Genomic DNA, 7,647 nt, shown 5'->3' with positions numbered 1-7,647 from the left:
CATTGGGGAAAGGACAGTCTCTTCGATAAATAGTGCTGGGAAAAATAGAAATCCATATGCAGAAGAATGAACTGGATGCCCCATCTCTCACCATATAAAAATCAAATCAAAATGGATCAAAAACTTAAATATAATACCTGGAACTACAAAATTACTGGAAGAAAACACGGGAAATGCTTCAGGACATTGATCTGGGCAATGGTTTGTTTGTGTAAAACCTCACGGACAACAAAAGCAAAAATAGATAAATGAGATTATATCAATCCAAAAAGTTTCTGCATAACAAAAGAAACAACAGAGTGAAGAGACAGCCCACACAATGGGAGAAAATATTCACAAACTAGACATCCAGTAGGGAATTTCTAACCAGAATGTATAAGGATTCAACTAAACAGCAAAAAAAAAAAAAAAAAAAAAAAAAAAAAGACTTGATTTAAAAATGGGCAAAGAACTGGAATAGACATTTCTCTAAAGAAAACATTTAAATGTTTGAAACATATATGAAAAAATGCTCAGCATCGCCAGTCATGGGAGAAATGCAAACTAAAATCACAATGGGCTGTCAGTTCACACCTGTTTGAATAGCGATTATCAAAATGATGAAAGATTAGTGTGAAGGATGTGAAAAAAAGAGAGTTCTTGCACACTGTTGGTGGGAATGTAAATTAGTACAGCCATTATCAAAAACAGCATGGAGATTCTCCCGAAAATTAAAAATATGACCACCTTATGATTCAGTAAGTAATACTACTCCTGGGTGTATATGCAAAGGAGTTTAAATTGGTATATTGAAGAGAGAGCTGCACTGCCATGTACATTGCAGCATTATCCACAACAGCCAAGAAATGGAATCAACCCGGGTGTCTGTAAACACATAAAGGGATAAAGAAAATGTTGTATTTTTAGTAGAGATGGGGTTTCACCATGTTGGCCAGGCTGGTCTTGAACTCCTGACCTCAGATGATCCACCTGCCTCGGCCTCCCAAAGTGTTGGGATTACAGGCGTTAGCTGGGCATGGTGGCCTGTGCCTGTTATGGCAGCTACCTGGGAGGCTGAGGCGGGAGAAATCGCTTGAACCCAGGAGGCGGAGGTTGTGGTGAGCTATTTTACTCCAGCCTGGCTGACAACAGTGAAACTCAAAAAAAGAAAGAAAGAAAGAAAAAGAAAGAAGGAAAGAAGGAAGGAAGGAAAGAAAAGAAAGAGAAAATGTGGTGTATATACAAAAACATTTATCTAAAGAAACTATTAAACATTCTGTATGTGTATGTACGTGTGGGTAGACAATATGTATGTATACAGATACACAATGAAGTAGTATGAACCTTTAAAACGAAGAAAATCCTGTTATTTGTGACAACGTAGATAAACCTGGAGGACAGTATATTAAGAGAAATAAGCCAGGCCCAGAAAAAGAAATACTGCGTGATCTTATGTATATGTAGAGTCTAGAAAAGTTGAACTAACAGAAGTAAAAAATAGCATGGTGCTCACCAGGGGCTGAGTGTGTGGGAAGTTTGGGGAAATGTTGGTCAAAAGGTAAAAAGTTTGAGTTAGGAGGAATTCGTTTAAGAGATCTATTGTACAACCTGGTGACTATAGTTAATAACAATGTATTGTATTCTTGAAAATTACTGAAACAGTAGATTTCATGTGTTCTCATCACAAAAAAGGTAAGTATGTGATGGAATGCATATGTTGATTAGCTGTTTATAACCATTCTCCTACATGCTCCTAGACCCTCGGCTCCTTCTGTCCGTCTGGCCCCTGGACTCAGCTCATCGACTACAACCCGCTCTGCTTCCTCTCCCTGAGGTGCCTCAGGAGCCTTGCGTCCTTCCCCAGGCACAGTGGGGGCACTTAGCTCCTGATTTGGGCCCCACCGTCCTGCTTCTCACTGCTCTCCTAAGGTGGGAAGCTCAATGGCTGCACCAGGAGGCAGGCTCTCCAGAGCTTCTAAAAGCCCATGTTGCGAAGATTTGGCCCCTGACACCAGCCTGGGCCTGAGCAGCAGCCACTGGGCCTGGTGCTCCTGTCTGTAGCGCTTTAGTTTATTTTAATCATCTCTATGATGAAAACTAACTTGGTGGTTAGGATGTTTTGTGGGGGAATTCATTATATTGGCACTTACCGTTTCTAGTCTACCATGTTACATTAATGTTAACTTTATCACCTGTTATTCCAAGTTTCTTATTCATGATTTTAGTCCTTATTTAGTTTGGATGGCATAGCTAATGGCATCATTCAATTTTGATTTGTTGAAGATAGTTGTTCTGATATTCGAAGCGACAGAAGTTTTTTTTAAATCTTCTATTTCATTGTCATTTGATGTGGGCCAATACTAGTTGAGTCTCTGAAACTCTGTTTCACACACATTTATTTATTTCAACAACCCAACTTCATTTTGAAATAAATGTGTTTTTTTGTTTGTTTGTTGGTGTTTTGAGACGGAGTCTCGCTCTGTCACCCAGGCTGGAGTGCAGTGGCCGGATCTCGGCTCACTGCAAGCTCTACCTCCCGGGTTTATGACATTCTCCTGCCTCAGCCTCCTGAGTAGCTGGGACTACAGGCGCCCGCCACCTCACCTGGCTAGTTTTTTGTATTTTTTAGTAGAGACCGGGTTTCACCATGTTAGCCAGGATGGTCTCAATCTCCTGACCTCGTGATCTGCCCGTCTCGGCCTCCCAAAGTGCTGGGATTACAGGCTTGAGCCACCATGCCCAGCCAAATAAATGTTGTTTTTTTAAAGCTACTTTACAAATTTTTGTTTTATTTTGAAACAGTCGTATAAATTTCCAGGAAATTGCAAAAATTGTTGAGTCTTGCGTACCCTTCACCAAGCTTTCTCCAATGTTAACAATTTTTTTTTAATTAAGGCAATGGCAATATCTTATGCAGCTTTGCTATGGCACAATATCGAAACCAGGAGGTTGATATTGGTATAAATATGTTAACTAGACTCCAGGCCTAATTCACGTGTTACCAGTTTTTACATGCACTCATTTGTGTGTGTGTGTGTGTGTGCATGCACACGCGCACAGGCACGTGCGTGTAGTTCTGTGCAATTTTATTAGATATATAGATTCAAGTAACCACCATCATAAACAAGATACTGGTCCAAACCAGGCATAGTGGCTCACACCTGTAACCTCAGCACTTTGGGAGGAGGATCCCTTGAGCCCAAGAGTTTGAGACCAGCCTGGGCAACATAGGAAAACCTAATCTCTACTAAAAATAAAAGTTAAAAAAGTAGAGGGCATGGTGGCACATGCCTTTGGTCCCAGCTACTCAGGAGGAAGAGGTGAGAAGATCATTCAAGCCTGGGAATTGGAGGCTGCAGTGAGCTGTGATTAAACCACTGCACCCCAGCCTGGGAGATAGAGCAAGACCCTGTCTCAAGGAAAAAACATACTCTTCCATCACTGTTGAAAACCTCCCTCAATGTGCATCCATAAATCACTCTGATATGGTGTGATTCTGTGTCTCCACCCAAATCTCATGTCAAATTATAATCCCCATGTGTCAAAAGAGGGACCTGGTGCAAGGTGACTGGGTCATGGGTGTGGTTCCCCCATGCTGTTCTCATGATAGTGAGTTCCATGACATCTGACAGTTTAAAAGCGTGTGGCAGGTCCCACCTTGTTCTCTTTCTCTCCTGCCGTCATGTAAGACGTGCCTTGCTTCCCCGTTGCCTTTTGCCATGATTGTAAGTTTCCTGGGACCTTCCCAGCCATGCAGAACTGAGTCAATTAAACCTCTTTTCTTTATAAATTACCTAGTCTCAGGTAGTTCTTTATAGCAGTGTGAAAACAGACTAAAACACACACCTTTCCCCTCTTTCCTAATTCCTGGAAACCACTTACTTTTCTTCCTCTCTATGATTTTGTGATTTTGAGAATATTATGTAAATGGAGTCATATACTATGTAACTTGGTGAGATGGACTTTTTTCACTGAATATACTGCCTTCAAGATACATCAAAAATGTTGCATGTATCAATAGCTTGTTCCTTCTTTTTAACCAAGTAGTATTCCATCTATAGCTGCTTTAAGACACACTCTCCCAGCGCTAGGGAGAAGGGACTGTGGAAGACCTGTGGATTTTCACTTCAGTCACCCTCAAGCTCCCTGGGCTAAGGCCAGAAGGGACTGAACATTGGCAGCCACCTCTTCTCATTCAGCAGATGCTGCATTAAGAAGCACATCCCTCTCCCTCTCTTGACACTGTCTACGCTCAGGTACCTGAGTACCCACAGACTTGGACATTACATAAAATCAATAAATGAATAGTAGTGTATCAGGCATATTACTGTGATTTTAAAAATGTGAGTGTTCATATTATAAAGTGAAAGAAAATAATCTAAAAAGACCACATATTGTATGATTCCAACTATGTGACATTCCAGAAAAGGCAAAACTCTGGAAATAGTAAAAAGACCAGTGATTTCCAGAGGTTAGTGGTGAGGGAAGCAGGAATAGCAGAGCACAGAGGATTTTGGGGGCAAAGAAATCATTCTGTGTGATGCAGTGATGATAAATCCATGTCATTATCCATTTGCCAAAACCCAAAGAATGTACAACACCAAGAGTGAACGCTAATGTTAGCTGCAGACTTTGGGTGATAATGAGGTGTTAACATAGGTTTATTGATAGTTACAATGTTCCACTCTTGGTGGGATGTGGACAGTAGGGAGAGCTATGTACCTGTGCGGGCAGAGGGTATATGGGAACTCTTTGTACTTTCCATGTGACTTTTCTATGAACCTAGAACTGCTCTTTAAAGCATACATTTTTAAACATGGGCATAGCACTCAAAGGATGAGGTTCGAAGGCCAGGAACCTTTGCCTTTCTGGTCTTTCTCCTTGGCCACGCCTTGGCTGGGCCTCAGGCTGCTTACCTGGATCTTCTGGATATTCTCTCTGTCCAGCCCGGTGGTCCCTGTGTAGTAAGAAGCATTTGGAACCGTGGAGGGCTCTGGCTTGTTACAAGGCAGATCCCTGCTGCCAGCACAAGCACTGGCCACATGAAACGTAAGGTCTAAAACGCTCTCCTGTAATATCTCCAACCCAATAGCTGTTGGCTGTTGTTGGTCGTGGTGTTTAATATTTCTAAAAGCAGCTTTATTAAGGTATAGTTGACATAAAATAAACTGTACACATTTAAAGTGTTCGATTTGATTATATTTGATTTATGAATATGTCCATAATCCATCACCACCAAAGTGACAATCGAGATAGTGAATATACCTTCACTTCCAAAAGCATCCTTGTGCCTTCCTCCCGCCTCTCCCTCCCCTCCAAGCAACCACTGATGTGCTTTCTCACTGTAGATTAGTTTGCATTCTCTCGCGTTTCATATACATGGAATCACACAGACTGTATTCTTTTTTTGTCTACCTTGTTTCACTGGGAGTAGTTATTTTGAACTCCATCAATGTTGTGTGCATGAATAGTTCATTGAGGGGAGGGAGCAAATTAAACTTCATTTAGTTTTAAAATCAAACCACTAGGAAAATATATCACAGCCTGAAAACAGCGAACCGACAGGCTATATTATCATTTCAAGTATTAAGTTGGTAAAAATACAATGAGTTTGCTATCAAAACAGTAAGATGCCATGCTGGGGCAGGAACACTGGATGCCACAAAGGCCCCAGGCAAAAATGGCATTTGGTAGTAGGGGCTGCCTCTCCTATGTTCTAAAGGAGTCACAGCCCATCCTAGCCCAAGTTGCTTACTTTTCTCCCTCCCTTACTTCCTGTTGCCAGAGGTTTGTCTCAATTGTTAATTCAGGGGGCTAAGTAAGCAACGCTGGGTCTAGGCTTTCATTGTATTCTGTTCTATGAAAACCAGGTTTTTCCAAATTCAGTGCATCCTAACTCTCTTATAAGCAAGTAGCCAACAGCTCCTCTTTTACTATTCATTCCAGGATACTAGTATATATCACAGTCAAACCCCCCTTCTTTTTGAGGGGAAAAGTGCTGCTGTAAGATTTTCTTGTCATTTTGCTCCAGGCAGCCTCAAGGCCTGTTAGCCAGTAAGAGGGAAGCTCTGCTTCCCATAATTAGTGTGACCTCTTGTGTTGTCTCTTGTGTTTTTTGCATGGTCTCCAGGTTGAAAGATGCAATGTGTAATAATTTGCAGAAGAACTGCACATCCACATCTTGATTGGCAGAAAGAGTATCCACGAGGAACCTTTCAAAGTTCTTATCCAAACTACTCTTCCTCCCAATTCTACACCTTAAAATCAACTTTCATTCCACGTATACATTACACAAAATCAAGAAAACAAAGACCCAGAAAACTTTTTTTCCCCAAGTTAGTGACCTCATGGGTTTTGTGTGACAGCTTATGGGAAATGGTGTGGTGACACTTTGGGAAACAGGATGTGGCAACAAACAGAAACACCTCTCCTCAAACGCCATCAGATCTAACCTGCCAGCCTGGTGGTCCCTGTGTAGCAAGAAGAATTTGGTACTGTGGAGGGCTCTGGCTTGTTACAAGAGAGATCCCTGCTGCCACATGAAACATGATGTCTAAAACCCTCTCCTGGAATATCCCTGACCCAATTTAGCACTAGTTTTTTTCATTTCACTTTTTAGGACTGAAACATAAAAGACCCGGTGTCCAGAGGAAAGTGACATTTGCCTTTCACTTGTTGCCATTCTTAATTTCTTCCTTCATAAACTTTGCTTAAAAGACTAAAATTCCCATTCCTGTTAAAAAAAAAATGAACTCTTCGGAAGTGCAGTGAAGGGTCGTCACACAGCTGTTGTGGGTGCAGGAGGTGGTGGACTCTGTGGTGAAGAGTCTGGACAGAGAATATCCAGTAGATCCAGGTGAGCAGCCCGAGACTCAGCCAAGGCGTGGCCAAGGTGAAAGACCAGAAAGGCAAAGGCTCCTGGCCTCCCAGGTGGCCTCATGTTCCACTGCAGTGTCAGCTGTTGTGAGGGCCACTGGCAAAGACTTTTATTTCCCAGAGGATAAGAGAGACTCTTTGATTTCCTTGCTCATAGTCGGGATGAGGTGTACGTGGCCATCCACACACTTGGTCACTCAGCCGTCCAGGGGTTGCTTCAGCTGAAGCTCCTTACTCCCTGCTTGAATCTTCAGCTTTGTCACAGCAACGCAGGAGGCACCAGGCCAGGTGGTCCCGGAACGTCTCCAGCTCGCTGGTCACCAAGGCCTAGGCTTGAGTCAGAGGTGCTTGGCAGTGCTCAGTGCACTGCTGCACCTGTTGCGTGGATGCCTGGCTGTCCTCACAACAGCTGACACTGCACAAAAGATGTTGAGCATCTTTTCGTGGGCTTGCCAGTGACATGGAGCGTCTTTTCGTGGGCCCATCAGTGACGTGGAGCGTCTTTTCTTGGGCCTGCCGGTGACGTGGAGTGTCTTTTCATGGCTTGTCATCTGTGTGGCTTCTTTGCTCACAGGTGTAATTTTTCCTGCATCTGTCGAAATGATCGTATCGTTTTCTTTTTCAGTTTGTTGATGTGGTTAATTATACTGGTTGATATCTGAATATTAAGCCACATATGAGAAAAACCACATTTGGTAGTGATATATTATTCTTTGAATGTATTGCTGGATTCAGTTTGCTAAAAGTTTAATTATAATATTTGTTTCTAAGTTCATGGAGGATATGGACATG

General features: G+C 42.3%; 1 pseudogene; it reads right to left on the bottom strand.

The window, feature by feature from the left end:
* Positions 1-6,965: 6,965 nt before the first annotated feature.
* Positions 6,966-7,341, bottom strand: LOC111527321 (annotated as a pseudogene).
* Positions 7,342-7,647: the final 306 nt, after the last annotated feature.

Source organism: Piliocolobus tephrosceles, chromosome 4, assembly GCF_002776525.5.
Source record: "Piliocolobus tephrosceles isolate RC106 chromosome 4, ASM277652v3, whole genome shotgun sequence".
NCBI classification, from domain to species: Eukaryota; Metazoa; Chordata; class Mammalia; order Primates; family Cercopithecidae; genus Piliocolobus; species Piliocolobus tephrosceles.
Note: the sequence above shows the minus strand (reverse complement) of the source record. Positions and strands in the feature narration are given on the sequence as shown.